The following is a 21,172-nucleotide window of genomic DNA, read 5'->3' as shown; positions in this document are numbered from 1 at the left end:
AGCTGCTTCATCCAAAGTGGGATGGATGCCGTCTCTCCTAACAAGACCAGGTTTTCCCTAGAAGCTTTGCCAATTATCTATGAAGCCCACCTCATTTTTTAAGTCAGATATCGGAGACCTGAAAATGTTGTATCCATCCCCTGACTTGTCTAAAGAAAAGTGGCAATAAAACTAATGATTTGCATCAGTTATATCAAAGGGGTCCATTACGTGTGCAACCCACCATCTTGGCATTGATATTTTTATTTAATTTATATACAGTTGAAGAGATTTGCTTTCAATTTGAGTTTAAGGAGGATAACTTTATGAATTTTAATATCAAGAAGCTTGATTTATTTTTTGTGTTTGAAACAGCATAGACAAATTAAAATCTATAAAAGCCAGAGGAAGTGAATCCAAGGCACTGTAGCATGACTAGGAATCAACCCCATGTCAAACATCGGTGGTTGCTATTGAACACCAATATGAAGTTATATATCACCTTTGCATTGGTCACATGACCTCTGACTATGATTAATTTTGAAAGGTCAAAGTCAAGGTCATAACGAGACTTGAATATCAAATACCTTCTTCAGCATCCAGTGAGCCGAACCCTTGATCCTAATCACTAAGTTTTGAACCTGATTACTTATCCATGACTGTGATTTGTGGTCAAAATCAATTACCTTTAACCTTAAACTTTGATCTCTTCTCCAGAATTTTCTTGAGCCTAACCTTTGATTGTGATTGCTGCACTTTGTTCATGATCACTCATTTTTAAGCACGATACTAGTAACATTGATTTTGAACCTTTGGTCACTGATTTTTAGCTTTGATTTGTTTGATTTTGATCACTGAGCTGTGATCCTGATTACTCATCTTTGCACTTAGCTTTGATCTTGAAGCTTTGTTCTTCAGTCTCTTCTGTAGCACTGTTTGATCCAAGCCTTTGGTTCTGATCAATGAACTTTGATCATGATTGTAGAAGTAATCTGATTGGTGATTACTTTGATCCTTCAGTCAGGATTAGAGTCTACCCAAGGCCTACCTTTTCACCAAATTTATTGAAACCCTTTCAAGTCCTTTTGTAAGAACAGCGAAACCATAACCGAAACCATAACTGCCTTAATGGAGGTTAAAAAAAATAGTTGCACTGCTTGCAGCAATCGCTGAGGCTACCCTGCTGTATTTTAGATGACATTTGAAGTTATACAAATTTCTTAATGACATGTTTATTGACACAAAGTGGCACCTCACATGCTGAAAAATAAAAACTCAAATGCTTGCTTCACCTCTTGGCAAGAAAGTACTTGTAGGTATAAAAACATTTACACAGTGAAATGAGAGCTTTTGCATGTGATGCTTCATGTGTCAAATGCCAATAGTGCTCCAGCAAATGTTGATCAGCAGCTCACTTTAAAAAATGTGAAGTAGGACACTGACAACAACAATGAATCCTTTCTTTGTAAACCAATTATTGCTTCTCCTGATCAGGTAAAGTGGTTGTCATTTAAATCAGGAAACACTTTTAATGGGGTCATCATTAGCAGGCTTGGGGAGTAATGGAATACATGTAACAGCGTTACGTAATTAGGATACAAAAAAATGTATCTGTATTCCGCTACAGTTACAGAAAAAAAGGACGTATTCAGATTACAGGTATATTTAGTAAAAATGGGGATTACTTCGCAGGATTACAATTTTAATGCATTTTATGATATTATCTGTATAATATATATTTTTTCTTTGAAATGAAAACGTCCCTTCATGGACAGCGACATGACGTCTCCTAACCCGGCAAAATATTGATGAAGTACCCGGATGTTAATGCATTTTCAATGGAGATCCGTGACTGGACACACTCAGAAAAATGCTCGCAAAATACGTGTTAAAATGCCATTTTGACCTCGATATTGAGCCAGTAAGATTAAATTACATTAAATTATGTCAGGAAAGTATTAAACTTACTCTGACACACACACACACACACACACATTCCCAAATATTAGTGTTGAAAGTTACACGGATCTGCGTTGTTCAAGCTGAGGCGTCCTGCAGCAGCAGCTGATGTTCAACGCAGCGCGGCTCCTAAAACCATTACAATACATTATATACATATTATATTTTTACACAAATGTCCTTGATTGACCGAGTTTCATTCATGAAGTCAGTGGTGTGTGCGCACATCTCTCTGTGTGGGCGGGTCATTATAATCTCATTATTTTAAGGTGCAAATAAAAAAAAAAAAATCCCCAGTCTCGTCGAACAATTTTAATCACTAACGACAAGTACTTTAACTAGACATTGGTCTAGCAGTGGAAAATATCAACTAGGCATAAGTGAAGAGTTAATGGTCCGTGTCATCGGGCGACACAGGTACGGCAGGAAACATACAGCTGTTATCATCCAAATATCACGGACAAAGTGACAAGAAGAACCAAAACCACTTACTTATGGAAGGAAATATTGTCTCCCTTGTTCCTCTGTTTGTGGCTTTGCCAACATGCGCAGCTTTCCGGCAATTCCACCTGTTTCTTGAACGTCTATGCGCGCAAATCACTAACTTGCCCGGAATTAAAATGGCGATCACGCCTCCTTACTGACAGTATTTACTTAATGGTTTTCATTATGCTTTTGTTCTTATTTTGAAAGTTCATTAAATGGACTGATATGTTAAACATGGTGCGAATGCCATGTAAAAGACTAAAGTAAGACAATTTTATGTTTACTGAACAAGTAGTAGACTTTTTTTGTTTTGTATATTGTTCTGCAAGCCACTTTTAATTACAAATTCATCCGCACACCGACTGAGTTTTCATTATCCTTTAATTGTTGGCATTTTTTGTTGAAAATTTAGCAGGTGAACACTGGGTGTGTTTAAAACAATATTGTGGGTGCTCTTAATTCATAATGTGAAGTAAAACAGAACATGCCATGTAAAAGAAAGTTTTATTTTGCTTAATAACTGTACTATGTAGTCAAGACTATTTATATTTATTTTCTTTTGTTTGTATTAGCATATTTGATATTGGAGTAATCCAGAAGTAATTGAAAGTAATCAAATTACATTACTTTAATATTATGGTACTTGGATTATGTTACTGACTACATTTTTCAACAGGTAACTAGTAACTGTATCGCAATACATTTTTAAAGTAACCCTCCCAACCCTGATCATTAGTCTATGCAGGTAATATGATGAGGTCTAAGCGATTCGAGCTATAATTATTTAAAGACATCTACAGGTTGCTGCCAGCATAGTTCAGTAATCACATTTAGATATTTTTTAGGCTAATATCTCCAAAAAAACAAAAAACTGAATTAGCAGGAGTTTTACTCCCCTCCTTCTGGCGTATTGTGGTATTTACCATATCTAAGTGTAAAAGCACAACGGCTGACTGCTGTCAGATCACTCTTATATATTAAAAGTGGGAAAGAAAAATGTGGTGTACCACAAAGCTCTCTTGGTCCTTTGCTGTTTTCCCTCTATATAGTCCCTTCTGACCAAATATTGCATCATTTACACCAATAATATGGTGCTCTGCGATTCATGTGGATCAGATAAGCATTCACATGTTCACAATTTGGAGCTATCCCCCCCATCTGTTGTTAAAGAATCTGTGCCATTCAACTTCCTATTACCTACCTCCGGTATAGGTCCAGCTTACCAGATGCACCGTTATGAAGCTCTAACCATCTCACTCAGTACCTGCGTGATATCATGATAGTTCAAATCTTTTTTTTGTTACTTTAATGCCCTATACTATGCCTAGATTGGGCATCGCTTTTTTGTTTGTTTGTTTGTTTTTTTGTCTGGACAGTGGTCTGAAGGAGCTTTCACACTTACTATTTTGGTTCACACCAAGAGTGATAAGAAAACACCCTCAGTCTCTCTCAGATGAATCGACTCCAACACCCATGACCTTTAACTGGAATAAGAGGATGGATGGCTTTCTGGTTTGTTACATTGAGAATTCACAGTATTTGTTTTCTTGTTGACATCATTGTTTGGGTTTCATTTTACAAACTGATTTTAAGGTCTTACTACTGACCTAAAACAATATGAAATGGCCATCATTCCACATTAAAAACACTTTTCGCTATCTTTTAACAAAATTTGCAAACCATATTATTTGGAACTTTGCTATTACACCAATTTGATATACAGGTGTATGCAAAAGTTTGGACACCCCTGATAATTTTCATGATATTCCTTTATAAATCATTGGTTGTCTGAATCAGACATTTCAGTTAAATATACCATATAGCAGACAAACACACTGATATTTGAGAAGTGAAATGAAGTTTCTAGTATTCACAGAAAGTGTGCAATAATTCTTTAAACAAAATTAGGCAGGTGCATAAAATTTGGGCACTCCAACAGAAAAAAAATACATCAATATTAAGGAGATCCTCCTTTTCAGAAATAACAGCATCTAAATGCTTCCTATAGCTTCCAATGAGAGTCTGGATTCTGGTTGAAGATATTTTAGACCATTCTTCTTTACAAAACATCTCCAGTTCAACCAGGTTTGTTGGTTTCCGAGCATGGACAGCCCACTCAAAATCACACCACAGATTTTCAATAATATTCAAGTCTGGGGACGAGATGGCCATTCCAGAACACTGTACTTGTTCCTCTGCATGAATGCCTTAGTAGAGTTTGAGCAGTGTTTAGGGTCGTTGTCTTGTTGAAAGATCCAGCCCTGGCGCAAACATTGTTCTCAAGAATCTGCTGATATTGACTGGAATCCATGTGACCCTCAACTTTAACAAGATTCCCAGTACCTGCACTGGCCACACAGCCCCACAGCATGGTGGAACCACCTCCAAATTTTACTGTAGGTCGCAAGTGTTTTTCATGGAATGCTGTGTTCTTTTTCAGCCATGCATACCGCCAATTGTTATGTCCAAATAACTCAATTTTAGTTTCATCACTCCACAGCACCTTATTCCAAAATGAAGCTGGCTTTCCAAATGTACTTTAGCATACCTCAAGTGACTCTGTTTGTGGCGTGTATGTAGAAAAGACTTCCTCTGCATTACAGCAAGCGTCTCCTTGTGCAAAGTGCACTGTACAGTTGAACGATGCACAGAGACATGATGTGCTGCAAGATCATGTTGTCGGTCTTTGGAGCAGGTCTGTGGGTTGACTACGACTGGTCTCACTATCCTTCGCATCAGCCTATCTGAGATTTTCTTGGCCTGCCACTTCAGGCCTTAAATAGTACTGTGCCTCACTATGTTCCTCACAGTGGAAACTGACAGCTGAAATCTCTGAAATAGCTTTTTATATCCTTCCCCTAAATCATGATGTTGACTAATCTTGTTTTCAGGTCATCTGAGAGTTGTTTAATGGGTCCCATGTTACCACTCACTAGAAGAGATTCAAAGAGGAGAAACATTTGCAAATGGCCACCTTAAATACCTTTTCTCATGATTGGATTCACCTGTCTAAGGAGGTCAAGGGTCAATGAGCTTACCAAACCAATTTTGTGTTCCAAGTGCTAAATGTATTCAAATCAATAAAATGACAAGGGTGCCCAAATTTATGCACCTGCCTAATTTTGTTTAATATGGCACACTTTCTCTAAATGCTAGAAATTTCATTTCACTTCTTAAATATCAGTGTGTTCGTCTGCTATATGATATATTTAACTGAAATTTCTGATACAGACAACCAATGATTTATAAAGGAATATCATGAAAATTATCAGGGGTGCTCAAACATTTGCATACAACTGTAATTGCATATTGATTATTAGCTGTGAAACATATTGAGATGCTTCTGATTTGATTGTGTACGTAACATTTATATTTGCTTTTTCTAATCATGTTTTCACAGAGTAATGAACTAGAAAGTGGTGAACTAGAAACTGGATGGAGTGCTGGGATTTTAACTTCTCCATAAACAATAAATATTTCAGATGCCATAAGGTTAGAAAACACTACAGTTTCTACTTGTGTGACTCCTTCTCACTTTTAGTCCCTTAGCTCCTGTGGATGTCAGGATGATTGACGGCATCGCACTGAATCAAGTCAAAGCCTTTCAGGTGGATCAGACACAGAATGGTGTATTTACCAGGGGAGCTAAAATTGTTCTTCAAATTTCATGTTTCAATCGCTTCAGTTTAACACATTGCTATGTTTTGACATTTATGTTAAAATAGTATAAAAACCTGTCAGCAACTTATTTTTTCAAGTGACATTATTAGAAGAGAGGCAGAAATAATTTCAGGCTAAAAAAAATACAAAACAAAATTAAGACAAATTACATTCTTGCACCCAGTCAAACTCTCCAGTCTTTTAAAGATAAATGTTAGGCTAAAAATTATGTTAGTGGAATCTTTCAGTTTTCATATTACGTGCTTGCACCAGTGAGATTGTTCCCCAGTAGTGACCATATTTCACAATGTAATGTTATTCAGTACCCAAACACACTTATATCATCAAAACATTAATACATTACATCAATACATTTGTTGTGAACTCACACATACTCTCAATTATTAAAAAAAACCCATCAGAATTATTGAGAGTAAAATCCAGTTGTGATTGTATATTTTCATCTGCCCAAATTTCCAGCAAATATTTCATTTCTTCAGCAGCTCTGTGTGAGCCTGATCCTGTCAGATCTCAGAAGCTGAGCAGTGCAGGACCTGGTTAGTACTTGGATGGGAGACCTCTTCGGAACACCAGCAGCTGTGTGTGTTTCTCCAAGTAAAACTGGAGTTACATCAGGAAAGGCATCCGGTGTAAAATGTATGCCAAATACCAATGTGGATCTGGCTGGGTCCACTGTGGTGACCCCGAACAAGAAAAAATGGGAGCAACCGAAAGGACAACAAACAGACACGTCATTTTGCATATAAATCATTGTTGTTATTATTTATAACATAGGTGTCTGCAGCAGATGGATAGATTGGTTGTCTGCCTGTGTGGTTCCCATCCAGAACCCAAGGTTGTTCTGTGGTGTGGTGGATGTGGTGATGAGCGAGACCAGCATATGGTCTTACACTTGATTTGATTATTTTAAAAAGTCATTCATTTTTGCAATTTGTATATGTTAACCTACTTGGCTAGTTAATGTGAAGCTGGCTAATTATCCAGGCAGGTTGAGTCAGGTCAACTGAGCTAAACAAGACTTGCTTAGTTCCGCTTGACCTGACTCAACCTGTCTGGATACCATGACCTGCATGACTGAGAATCACATAATTTCAATTTCATTTCAGTTTCAATTTATTTTCATTTATAAAGTGCCAAATCACAACACAGTTGCCTCAAAGCGCTTCACACAAGTAAGGTCTAACCTTATTACCCCCAGAGCAGCAGTGGTAAGGAAAAACTCCCTCTGAGGACGAAACCTCAAGCAGACCAGACTCAAAGGGGTGACCCTCTGCTTGGGCCATGCTACAAACATAAATTACAGAACAATTCACAAAACTAATATACAGGAAATGCAGTTGGTGCACAGGACAGGAGGGTCTCCAGCACAAATACCACACCTATCTCTGGAGAGAACAGAGAGAAAAACAGAATCAGGTGTCAGAAAGACAAGAAATTTGCCAGCATTAAACAAGAAAAATAGGAAATACTAAGGCGATCGCTGGCCACTAGCCCTAAGCTTCACTAAAAGACCCAGAATTTAGGTAAAGCTGAGGCTGCGGCACGCTCCGTTTCCTAATAAAATGAATCAAAGGAGTAAAAAGGTGGGATTGTATTGTATTAAATGGTTTCACATAAAATGTCAAGTGTTTTGTGTGTGTGTGTGTGTGTGTGTGTGTGTGTGTGTGTGTGTGTGTGTGTGTGTGTGTGTGTGTGTGCGTGTGTGCTTGTGGTGCAATAAAAGCTGCGTTTAGGAAGAACACGTAGAGTCTCGCTTGTCTGCTCACCAACGACTGCACAGAAAATGTTAAAGCCGCCTCTTTTTATGCATATAGGGTGAGGCCCCCTGCTGGTCTCTTATAGACACCACATCAAGCTAATATGAATCATGGTCATTTTAGTTTACAGAAGACTCCTCCAAGATCAGTAATATCAGAGAGGCTTTTACCGGCTGTTGATTAAAATTCACGGTCAAGCTAACCAAAGCTGAACTTGACACCAACAGAAAAATAAACAGAAATAGTTTAGAATTACATTTGCATGATTCAACATATAATGTTGCTATTGACAGGGATTATGGTAAATATGTAAATTTCACTTTTTAAAAAAAAGCTAGTTTATGCCACGAAACTCTATCAAACAGTTTTCATTTGTGTGATGATTTCAGCTTTACAGACCCAGAGTTGTTGTTTCGAGTTTAAATAAATGCCGATCCCCGCTGCTTTGATGTCAGTCTGAAAAGCCCATTCATCTCTTTTAAAGTCAGCAGTTTGAACCCAAAGGGCTGCGTTGGACTTGTCCTGAGAAATCCTTTGGCTGCTGAGAGGCATCTGTGATATTTTCTGCTTAAGTGCTGTCTGCAAGTATTTGTATGCAGTAGCCAAAGTTACATCATTTCGGTTTAGACTTCTAGTTTTTTTTTTTGTTTTTTCATGTTTGCTGTTACTGTATCACACACACGCGCACACACACACATATACACAGTATTTTCTCAACCCATCATCCTCTGACGGTTGCCTTCAGCTTGCAGGTTGGCCCAGTGAATTGAGTTGATGGCAGGTGGCCTCGTGCCACACAGTGCCATGTGGTTGCAGCCTCTGAGATCACTATTTTTATAATGAGGTGTCAGTAGCGATGATGGATGCTGTCTCTCCTCCTCAGTTTGGGCTCCAAAGTGGAGAGACTGGGTAAAAGGGCCAAGGACATCAGAGAGTAGAGGAAATGTGCAAGATGTGGGCAGCATAACTGAGTTGCAGTTTTCCCTTTTTTTTTCTCATTAACAGAGACATCATATGTGACGCAAGCACAGAGAAGTGCTACAGTCCTTGTATAAGCACCAAGGATCTGAATGATGATGATATCTTAGGTTTTCAAAAACCGGATCCCATTGAGTTATTCGTGTTAAATCATATTCTGGTTATGTTGTTCTGTGGGGTTGTAAAAGTAGATTTACACACTGTGTGTGTGTGTGTGTGTGTGTGTGTGTGTGTGTGTGTGTGTGTGTGTGTGTGTGTGTGTGTGTGTGTGTGTGTGTGTGTGTGTGTGTGTGTGTGTGTGTGTGTGTGTGTGTTATAAGAACTAGCACATCAGTTAGCTCAATCAAATCATCCTCTTGCTTGTGTCATTGTCTCACGCGCTCACACAACCGGGTCGACGCTTGTGTGTGTACTACAAAAAAAAAAAGACTGTGTACTTCCTCAGTGCAGTGAAAAAAAATTAAGTCAGAAATTAGTCCAGCTTTTCATTCTAACTTCCTGCAAACAGCCTCCAGACGCCTTACAGTGAAGTGGATTTGTTTTTTATGTGTGTGTGTGTGTGTGTGTGTGTGTGTGTGTGTGTGTGTGTGTGTGTGTGTGTGTGTGTGTGTGTGTGTGTGTGTGTGTGTGTGTGTGTGTGTGTGTGTGTGTGTGTGTGTGTGTGTGCATAGTGCAATGGTACCAAACATACGGAACCAAATTTGCACTCTAAATGCAATGCAACACAAATGGGACAAATAATCCATGTCATGTGACATACAAATGACAAGGATCCACTCAGCCGTTATATAAATTTTAATCAAACATGCCCCAATCACTCTCATATTTGAAAGTGAGATACAGACTGGCACTCACCATCGCCTGACAAAATTTGATCCAGTGTCGCAGACCGAACAGTCCTCCTAAAAATTGGTCCATCCTGCCTTCACTGCGCATGCGTCATTTCTGAACATCACCAGCGTTTCGCTGATTATCACCTCGTTTCTGCTTCAAACTACACTCCAGTCATCATCTATCTCAGTGACAGATGTCTGAAGCTTTTGTACAACAATCATTTCCACATAAATTCAGCATTATTTCATCATAGAAGATGGCGGACCGATCGCCTTCATCATTTCACAGTGTCAGTAACGACTCATCAATTATCGCCTCATTTTTTGCTTAAAACTGACTTTAGAATGATTTAAGAGGTTTTACATTTCATCTGATGGTTAATAATCCCATTAATCCATTTGATCGCTTTGGGTGCATAGACATGACGCATCCTCTGTCCCTTCACCAGCAGCTTTTACTCCTGCTCTTCTGATATCATTATTGTTTTGATTGACATTTCTGCATCTCCACTAGGGACCAGTGACAGACATAGTACCACGGCACATAGTAGAAGAAACCCAGAGCAGTAACCGTTTTCACGATGGGAGCAGCGTATAGAATGTTGTATCCCCCCTAAGAGTGGCGCGATAATATATTGTAAAAAAAAGAAAAGCAACTACTTGAGTTTTTTTTTGTGTGTGTGTGTCTGCTAAAGGTAATCTGTTTCTTGAAGTTTGTTGTAAACACTGTTCTTTTAAAAAAAAATTTCATTTAAGCCATTGCACCAATAAGTTCAACGAATCACTTTCTTTTGATATGAAGCAGCAAAGACATGATGTTAGCAACTCAGCCACATGGGGTGTGCAGCCAGTACATTCTGAGTGCCGGTCCCAAGCCCGGATAAATGAGGAGGGTTGCGTCAGGAAGGGCATCCGGCGTAAAACAAGCCAACCCAACTATGCAGACTAAGAATCGAATTCCCATACCGGATCGGTCGCGGCCCGGGTTAACAACGTCCACAACCGGTGCTATTGCCCAACAGGGTGCCGGTGGAAATTGGGCTACTGCTGGGTGAAGACGACGAAGAAGAGGAGGAAAATGTTGCCACGAACAGCGGGAGAAGAAGAAAACTAGAAGGGTGGAAATGAGAGTGGGGACTTTGAATGTTGGTAGTATGACTGGTAAAGGGAGAGAGCGGGCTGATATGATGGAGAGGAGAAAGGTAGACATATTGTGTGTGCAAGAGACCAAGTGGAAGGGAAGTAAGAGCAGGAGCATCGGCAGTGGGTACAAGTTGTTGTACCATGGTGAGGACAGGAAGAGAAATGGTGTTGGGGTCATTTTAAAGGAAGAGTATGTTAAAAGTGTGTTGGAGGTTAAGCGAGTGTCTGACAGGGTGATGAGTGTGAAGTTGGAAATTGAAGGGGTGATGATGAATATCATCAGTGCATATGCCCCACAGGTAGGTTGTGAGATAAAGGAGAAAGAAGATTTCTGGAGTGTATTAGATGAGGTGGTGGAGAGTGTGCCCAAGCATGAAAGAGTGGTGATAGGAGCAGACTTCAATGGGCATGTTGGTGAAGGGAACAGAGGTGATGAGGAAGTAATGGGTAGATATGGTATCAAGGATAGGAATGGGGAAGGACAGATGGTAGTTGATTTTGCAAAAAGGATGGAAATGGCTGTGGTGAATACCTACTTTAAGAAAAGGGAGGAGCACAGGGTAACATATAAGAGTGGAGGAAGGTGCACACAGGTGGACTACATTCTTTATAGGAGATGCAAGCTAAAAGAAATCACAGACTGTAAGGTGGTAGAAGGAGAGAGTGTCACTAGACAGCATAGGATGGTTGTTTGTAGGATGACTTTAGAGGTAAGAAGAAGAGAGTGAGAGCTCAACAAAGGATCAGATGGTGGAAGCTGAAGGAGGAAGACTGTTGTGTGAAATTTAGCGAGCAGGTGAGAGAAGCACTAGTTGGAGGGGAAGCAATTTTGGACAACTGGAAAAGTACTGCAGATGTGGTGAGGGAGACAGCTAGGGCAGTACTGGGTATGACATCTGGACAGTGGAAGGAAGACAAGGAGACTTGGTGGTGGAATGAAGAGGTCCAGGAAAGCATAAGGAGAAAGAGGTTGGCGAAAAAGTTTTGGGATAGTTGAAGAGATGAAGAAAGTAGACAGGAGTACAAGGAGATGCGGCATAAGGCGAGAAGAGAAGTGGCAAAAGCAAAGGAAAAGGCATATTGCGAGCTGTACAAGAAGTTGAATAGTAAGGAAGGAGAAAGGACTTGTACCGATTGGCCAGACAAAGGGACAGAGCTGGAAAGGATGTGCAGCAGGTTAGGGTGGTAAAAGATGCACATGGTAATGTGCTGACAAGTGAGGAGTGTGTGCTGAGAAGGTGGAGGGAATATTTTGGAGAGTTGATGAATAAAGAAAATGAGCGAGAAAAAAGGCTGGATGATGTGGTGAGAGTAAATCAGGAAGTAAAAGAGATTAGCAAGGAAGAAGTGAGGCCTGCTATGAAGAGGATGAAGAGTGGAAAGGCAGTTGGTCCAGATGACATTCTAATGGAGGCATGGAAATGTCTAGGAGAGATGGCAGTAGAGTTTCTAACCAGATTGTTTAATAAAATCTTGGAAAGTGAGAGGATGCAAGTACAAATCCAGACATCGACTTATATGACAAATCCAACTGAGTCTAATGTGAGCCCTTTTAAGCCAAAGTTTTGCACATAGCAGGAGAATTTCTACATGCAGAATCACAGAATTGTGGGACTTGGAGGATATTTGTCCCATAGGAGGTTTATGGATGTGCTGAGGGAGGACATGTAGGTGATTTCTGTGACAGAGGAAGATGCAGAGGACAGGGTGAGACTGAAACGACTGGCTGCTCTGGCGACCCCTAACAGGAGGAGCCGAGAGAAAAAGAAGAAGGACTTGTACTTGAACAGATGTGACTGGAAATTGAACCCAGGTGTACATATTGGTAGCCCAGAGCCTATGGATAGGATCATGTGACACCTCAGCGGAAACTAACTGCTGCTGTATAATACTGTGACTCCTCTGCAGAATGGATGCAGGTTATCTTGATGGTGACTGCAATAAGATGAGATATATCGAAAGGAGAAGGAAAGTAAACAACTGGGAGTATTTTTCTTCACACAGGCCATATTGGGTAAACTTTAGAAGACATAAATTCACTTTGGTTCTTATTTTTCATGAGGAAATCTCTGTGAACATCTTGAGGAATGGATTTTGGCAGGAAGTGATAAACCGTAGGGAGATCTGTCTGTCAGCAGGCACAACTCTACTCCCTAAACTATTATGCTGATTGATTGGAAATTTTGCATCTGCCACAATGTCATCACAGCCTGGTCCTCTTCCAAGATCAGTTTGGATGCATTTTTTCACATGGAGAAATTCAGATTATATTCATATCTGTAGGCATGACATTCTGTGAAAGTGCTGCAGATGCCAGGAGGGTCAGCCACACTTGCTTCAATGTTGGAGCTCACAGTATAATGTGTAATTTTCACCGTTCAGTTTGTCCTAATATCTGCTCTCTGCCCTGGAAGAATGATAAAATATGCAATTAATGGTGCTGCCTCTGACCCAGTTCAACAGTTCAGTGATGGGGCAGCCTGATATCCACTGATGGGCCCGCTGACAGGTGACATCATTAAACATGACCCCTCCACTACTGTTAAATAAAGCTGAGATAGGGTCATTTTGAAGATTTATGCAATATTGTAAAATTTTAAAAAGACGATATTGAAATGCATCAGTCAAATCAATTATTAACTTCAGTTCCACCGGGCCTAACACACCACTTAATGACTCGGTTTTTGTAGAGTCTGGAGCTCAGCTATGAGGAGAAAGGTGATTGAAATCTGGACATTTTATACAAATTTGATGATGAACTGAAAAAAGATTTTTTTTTTTTTTTTTCGATACTATCATTGCACATTCTAATCCAATTGCAATGTTTTTCCACAAATCTGAGTGGTTAATCATGTGAGATTTCAGACCATAAACGTTTGTGTAAACGGTGGCAGAATATTAAAACCATTTCACATTAAATGTGTTACTCTGCACCCTGTCCATGCACGTTGCTACGCAGATGTCAATAATGGCGCTGTCAGCTGAGAGCGAGAGGTTGCCATCCGCCATTAAACATGAAGAAGAAGAAGAAGAAACAGAAACAGAAACTGGTGGAGCAACAACGCCAAAGAATTTCCAGTTTGGCATGAAGACACTGTTGCAGGATAAGCTCTGACGAGCCAACCACACCCTTTGTCTGCGTAACATTTTGACCAAATTATATTATTATTATGCAGATTAAGATGTAGCCTTCAGTGGGGACACGGATCCATGCAAACGTTGGAATTGGATTAGAATGGGAATAACCCCTTGTGTGTAATGATTTACAGACATCAAAGTATTGGACTACCCCGAAACATCCAAGACAAACCACTGTAGTTTGTGCCCTGCCATTTCTTAGCAGCTTTTTACTTGTGTAGTTTCATTAGATTTCTCCTCAAAATTGAACTTAAGCTTGACATTATACAAATTATTAATAATTTAACAACTAAACATTCTGGGGTTTTTTCTAGGTTATTGAAGCTCTAATGTGGGCTGCGGTGGGACCTAAAGTGTAAAGTTTTTCAGTTTTTTTAAAAGGAAGGTGACAGCTGTGATCAATTATCACTTACTGGTTTTACTGGGTAGAGGACACTACCAACACAATATCCTTTATCATGCCCCAAACCTTGTGATGGAAAATGGAGCCAACACAGAACTGTCAAATCTTGCAGTTCCTTAAATGGTCACTTGAGGCCTGCTCCAAAACTGAGTCACTCCCATACACGCCATACACTGTATCAGTGGTGAGCACAGTTACACAAATCTGCTAACTTCTAATTATCAAAGCTTTTTTTGTTAGCGGATTAGCTTTTCAGCTAACGTCAGAAACTATCAGCGGACCAATTAGCTTCTGATACATTTAGTTCCGATAACTTTTAGACCGCTAACGGTTATGTACATAGTAAGGGTGAACGTTTATAAATCCTGTTGGCTCCTGACTGCTACATATTTTGCAGCAGTGAGGCAGCTGAGAGGAGCTGAGGTCACCTCTACCCCAGCAGGAGGGACCTTTTTTACTGCTACAAAAAAAAAACAAAAGTTATTCCCCTTTACAGCATACAGCGGTCCAGCCATGAGGCCGAAGTCCTCAAAAGGAAGGCAGGTTTGACTTAAGGTTTTAATTTATAAATCAAATGAATCCAGATTGTTTAACAACATTGATGTCACAGGTGCAGCTAATAATGCTGATGAGGGTGAAGGACTCTTCTGCCAGCATCGTCTCCACAGACAAAAAAACAGTTTGCATACCACCTGGAGAGCAAAGAAAAGAAAACAACACCAAAATGTCCAGCCAAACCCCCCAACACACAACAGTCAAGTCTATCAGTTGTACAAAGTGCCGCCTGAGGGATCAAAGGTCATGGGCATTCAATGTTGGTTTTTGGCCTTGCCGCTTATGTGTAGAAAGTTCTCCAGATTCTCTGAATCTTCTGATTATATTATGGACTGTAGATGATGGAATCCCTAAATTCCTTGCAATTGAACATTGAGAAACATTGTTCTTAAATTGTTGGACTATTTTTTCACACAGTTGTTCACAAAGCGGTGATCCTCACCCCGTCTTTGCTTGTGAACGGCTGAGCCTTTTGGGGATGCTTCTTTTATACCCAGTCATTACTGGCATAGTTCCACCTTAGAACTGGAATATAATATATAAGATATACCTTACTGAATTTTCATGACACTCATCTGTTTCAGATTACCCTGTTCACCTGTGGAATGTTCCAAACAGGTGTTCTTTGAGCATTCATCAACTTTCCCAGTCTTTTGTTGCCCCTGCCCCAGCTTTTTTGAAATGTGTTGCAGGCATCCATTTCAAAATAAGCAAATATTTGCACAGAAACAATAAAGTCTATCAGTTTGAACATTCAATAGCTTTTCTTTGTGGTGTATTCAATTGAATATAGGTTGAAGAGGATTTGCAAATCATTGTATTCTGTTTTTATTTGCATGTCACACAACATCCCAACTTCATTGGAATTGGGGTTGTGTACTGGACAAAACCTACGTGACGTCAGCCTTAGGTCTATAGAGATCCGGAACAGCCGGAATGTCTGGGTGTCGCCATGTTGACAGCAGTGACATGATTAACTACTTATTGTCCCTCAAATGATTGCTGGTGATGCAATAATGTTGTTAATGAAACACAGATTTACCCTCATAAAGAGGAAAAAAAAAACACCCCAAAATGGGCTCTTACTTATTTGTAGATACCAACAGCTAATAGGACATCTGTGCTGTTGGTTTATCATCAGCCATGAAGCTTTCTTTTGTGGAGATACACCCAGGAGATCTAGTCGGATGAATGCAAATAATTAAAATGAAAAAATGAAATGAAAGTGGTTTTCATTCAACATACAGTTTGTTCACTGTTCAATAAGTGTTAAACTGACACATATGGAACTAATATGGAACTAATAGGATTAATAAATGGATTAGTTTTGACTGTGTTGAATGCTTGGTTTGCAAAGTAAAGGTCAAACAATGTCGATGTACATTGGATTCTGTGGCATGTGACATGTTATCACGTTACATATGTAACATGATAACTAAGCATGACACATGGTGCAAACTTTCCTTTTTAAAACCCTATTAACTCCATAAATAATTTTCATCACATTTTTCAAAAATTGGAGTAACTTTAACTTTTGACCCCTGTACAAACTGAAACTGACCTTTGCCACCATTCTTGCTGTTTTTACCCCATAACTCCTTAACATTTAGTCATACATAGTCCAAACTATACCTTTTTTGGAATATTTATGATCAGATAAATAATCTGTTATACTTTTCAATATGATTGGTGCATTTTTAAATTTTAATGCCTGTGTAAATCTTCATTGACCCCTACCTGGCCGCCATATTGAATTTTCAAGTCGCCAGCACTTTTTTCTAAAACACTGATTTATGAAGAGCACGCTTGACAAATCTGATGCTTGTATCACCAAGTGAACAATTTTGGCCAAAAGTCATATTTATCTGCTCCACTAGTGGGGAGCAGATTGGGTAGTGTTTATAAAATAGAATATTAATGAAATTAATTTTCAATTAATTTCATCCATTTTGGAATAAGACTGTAACATAAAATGTGGGAAACGTGAAGCACTGTAAATACCTTCTGGCTGCCCTGTAAAAGCTATTATAAGGATTTTGAACTTTACTCACTTTTTAAATACACTGCTATTATTTTGAACATAAATGTACATATAATATTTAACTGTAAATGTGAGCTCCTCCTCTCAGTCTGCAGTTCTGAAACCAGCCTTTGTTCTTTTTTAAAAAAAGAAAAGACACAGTCTCCTTTCAGTTCAGTTACTTAGCAACTAAATGACATATCACGCAAATAAAAACCTGAGCCCTCAGCGGTCAAAAGAAAAAAAAAAAAACCCTCAAGAAGAGAAGGACATCAAAATGATTACATTTATAAATCTGTTTCCTCTTGGCCAACATATTCAAGGTGGACGTGTCAACCTCAAGGTTTTTCCTCCCACTTTGGGCCAAAAAGGCTGTTAGCGCATATTTCTCAGGGAATGTCGGTCAATACGGCTATTAAATTTCATGTTGCAGAACTGAAATTACAGCGGGTTGTTGGAAACATAAATTTCAGGGCAGAGCAGAGGAGGATCAATGGAAGTGACGAGTGACACGTGACAAAGAAAGAGAAACATTTGTTCTGTGAGACGTTACAGAGAACAAAAACAGCAATAATGTGATGAACAAGTTCGCAGTGAAATAATCACCTGCCAGCAGAGATCTCAAACTGGCAGCTCGAGGGTCGGATACAGTTAAAAAATAAGAATCTTGTGGCCAACTAAGATACAGTCAGGTCCATAAGTATTTGGACAGAGACCAATTTAGGAACGTACAAGATCCCTCATCCACAATGGAATTGTAATGCCTCAGTGCCACGCAGCGCCACGGAATGGACTGCAAGCTAAGGTAAGCAGCTAACTGGATAATCAGTCTGCTCTTGGGAGATCTATTTTGTTCTGCCACATTAACATCACAAAATCTCCGCCTTCTTCTGTTTTCTTTCCCTCTAAGTCTCAGTTGCTCCCACATAGCTTCAAATAACCGCTGACCTTTTCACAGCGCAGCCACCTTTCAGATCATTACAAAGGTAAATAAGAAAGCTCTAATCATAGCAAAATTAGTCCAATATCACACCACAAGGGTGTTATGGCACCTTTTTGATGTTAGTGTGTTTTCCTCATATTGGAATTGATCACACACATACACACATAAAGGAATAATAATCATAAATCTTGGCCTAAAGGCTTTGAGCTCACACTGAGCTCACCTTTACAAAAGCGCTCCATGTGCCAAGCTGAAACTGGAAATGGAAAATGGCTTTCAAGTAAATTCCGCTTTGAATTTTCTTCTGTGGTCAAAGACGTAATCATGAAGGCAACACAGCAAGTGACTGTACAATATGTGTGACTGAAATGTGAAAGCGAGTTGCACCTCTTATACAATGTTCTCCTTCAGGTGTAATTTAAATGGGCAATATCTAAAGTTTTTTGTTTATTTTTTTTCCCACTACACTGCTAACAGCTTTGGGCTTGCAGATCAAAAATGCAGATGAGTGGATGTGTGGGTTAGTCGAGCTCAGTGAGATTTTGTAGACAATAACTTAAAAACATTATATACTATCATTTTGTAACTCACCATCTTAAAAGAGGACATAATAAAGAGGAAGCGATTAGTTTGTGCTGAACTTTGATGCATCAGGTCAACTGAAAAAGCACCTTTGTTTTGCCTATGTAATATCCTACAGACATGTCTGGCACTTACAAGCTGGTTAGTGGATGCTGAATGAGGAGTACGCCCTTTGCAGGCCATAAGGCCCTTTGGAGCTGGTGCTTATCCCCGGATACCATAGCATGAAGAGGATGACAGTCTACGACTCCCCCTGGATGGGACACCAGTCCACACAGGTCCCTTCCTCAACCGAGGTTCGTACCCAATTTACAGCTGAGACTGATGTCTTGTCAAAATACACAGGCAGGAAGTTTGACCGGCTGGACACTGGTTTGATAATGGAAAATTAGAAACAGCTACCTACCTTCACGTCATGTTAGCGTCAGATAGCATGCTAGCATTCACCTTTGCATGAACATCAGCTAACACGTAGGTGATCACAGGTAGAAAGATCCATGTCCAGTAAGTGGACAAATATGCAGTGAGCTATACGACAAAACAGGAAAGTAAAACGGGAATTTAAAAATTGACAGAATGTGTGGCTGAGGATGACATCAATACTTTTTGTCTGTACCGCAAATTAGTGATGGTAAATTTGAAACATTCTTTGGAACGTTTTGTTAATTTAGCAACACCTGTGTTTTGAGCTATTGTTCCAGAGTCTGTATCAAAAGGATGACATCATATGCTCTTGTAAATTAGGTCTCATTACATTACAAACCATTTCAAATGGTCCCGTTGATTTGTGCCCTTTGGTGTTGAAACATGATGGGGGGGTATGGTGGCCAAGTGGTCAGCGCCCTTTCTTCCAAAACAGAAAGTTCCTGGTTCAAGTCCACCTGTGTCCATTCTCCATATGATATGGAGTTGTGTTAAGAACGGCATCTGGCATAGAACATGCACCAAATCAACAAGCAGATCCTTATCCGATCTGTTGCGGCTACCCCATCCAATAAAGCACAATCTGAAAAAACTTAGTGTTGAAACATAACAATACACAAGGTAATGAAATACAACCCCAAATCAGAAAAGTTGCAACAATATGAAAAAAACAGGGATTCTTTCATTTACATTGACTTCTATTTCATTGCAGACTGTATGAACCCAATATATTTTTTGTGTTTCAGGACTGCAAAACATTCCAAAAGGTTTTAGAGCAAGTAATTTTGGAGCTAGTAATGAGGTCGGAAAAATTTGATAATGATTATTTTACTAAAGAGATGTCAACACAAAAGTATAAAAGCAGTATTCACAAAAGCCTGAGTCGTTGAGAAGCAAAGATGGCAGAGGATCTCTAGTTCGTCAACAAATGTGTGAAAAAATGAAGGAAATGTTTAAAAACAATGTTTCTCAAAGAAAGCTTGGAAGGGATTTGCATATTTGTCCTGTGCAGTGCATAATAGCATTAAAAGATTCAAGGAATCTGGAGGAATTTCAGTGCATAAAGGGAAAGGGCACCAACCTAAGATGAACACCCATGATCTCCAATCCCTCAGATAGTACTGTCAAGAACTGTCATTCATCAATAGCTGATATAACCACATGAGCAAAGGGTTACTTTGGGAAACATTTGTCAAGCACCACTTCTTACTTCTTATTAGACTACTATTTACTTCTCTGGGCTCAAAGAAATCTGGATTGTACCATCACACAGCAAAAACATGTATTGTGGTCAGATGAATCAGTATTCAAAATCTTTTTTGGAAGAAAATTGACACCATGTGCACCAGACTGAAGATGAAAATTACCATTCAGACTGTTATTAGCAAGAAGTCCAAACCCTAGATTCTATCATGGTATGGTGTTTTGTGTCAGTCCCACTGGCAAAGGTAAGTCACACTTTTATGATGGCAGCTTTAATGCAGAAAAGTACACATTACAAAGGCATGGCTGTAGAGAAAAAGGATACTGCTACTGGACTGGCTTGCCTGCAGTCCTAACCTGTCCCCAACAGAGAATGTGTGTAAAATTTTAAAGAGTCCCATCATTTTTGGGAATGTTTTGTTAGCCTGAAATGCTAGATTGTGAAATGTATGAATAAATGAAACAATGTGTGAAAAATGTGTTTTGCATTTTCCATATTGTCCCAACTTTTTCTGATTTGGGGTTGTAGGATTATAGTAATGAGTCTCATAAACAATGCTTAAATAACAAGAACAAAATCAGTAAAAGTTACATTATTTATGGAGGGGCTACAGTCAGCACAAGGTCGGTACTGTACGTCCACCTAGTATATATATTGCCCATGTTATTTAACTACACTTTGATGTTCTGACCATGGGTTTTGTGGTCAAAACTAAACAATTTTTTTCAGACTGCTGGTCTACCTACTGCTTCCTGCTTCTGGTTTGTCACTTCTCAAATCACCAGCATGGGAGACAATAAGAAGAAGAGGAAAATCAGGAGTAGAAGAGAAATGTGCCAGACAATGGAAGGGACCATTAGGAATACCTGGTAGAGGTTAGAAAGATATGTAAATGAGCTGTCTGTGTTGCCCTGTTCAGTGGGGATGTGGATGACAGGGTGTGGCGTGGCGCTCCAGAAAAGCTGTAACCATTAGTAGACCTGCTGATGTTGACTTCCATTACTGAAACTTGTGGCAGGATGCAGCCATGACTAATAGAGTGCAAACTGGCTAATGCTGCAAAAAACAGCATGGACACCTGCAGCAGG

General features: G+C 39.4%; 1 long non-coding RNA gene across 1 annotated transcript; it reads right to left on the bottom strand.

The window, feature by feature from the left end:
- Positions 1-1,451: 1,451 nt before the first annotated feature.
- Positions 1,452-16,434, bottom strand: LOC117520671. The gene is made up of 3 exons (XR_004563727.1): positions 16,214-16,434; positions 5,301-5,304; positions 1,452-1,462 (listed from the first exon to the last, which is right to left on the bottom strand). It is a non-coding gene; the product is annotated as an uncharacterized LOC117520671 (long non-coding RNA).
- Positions 16,435-21,172: the final 4,738 nt, after the last annotated feature.

Source organism: Thalassophryne amazonica, chromosome 1 (genome assembly GCF_902500255.1).
Source record: "Thalassophryne amazonica chromosome 1, fThaAma1.1, whole genome shotgun sequence".
Taxonomy (NCBI): domain Eukaryota; kingdom Metazoa; phylum Chordata; class Actinopteri; order Batrachoidiformes; family Batrachoididae; genus Thalassophryne; species Thalassophryne amazonica.
The sequence above is the reverse complement of the archived record's forward strand: the minus strand, read 5'-3'. Positions and strand labels throughout refer to the sequence as shown.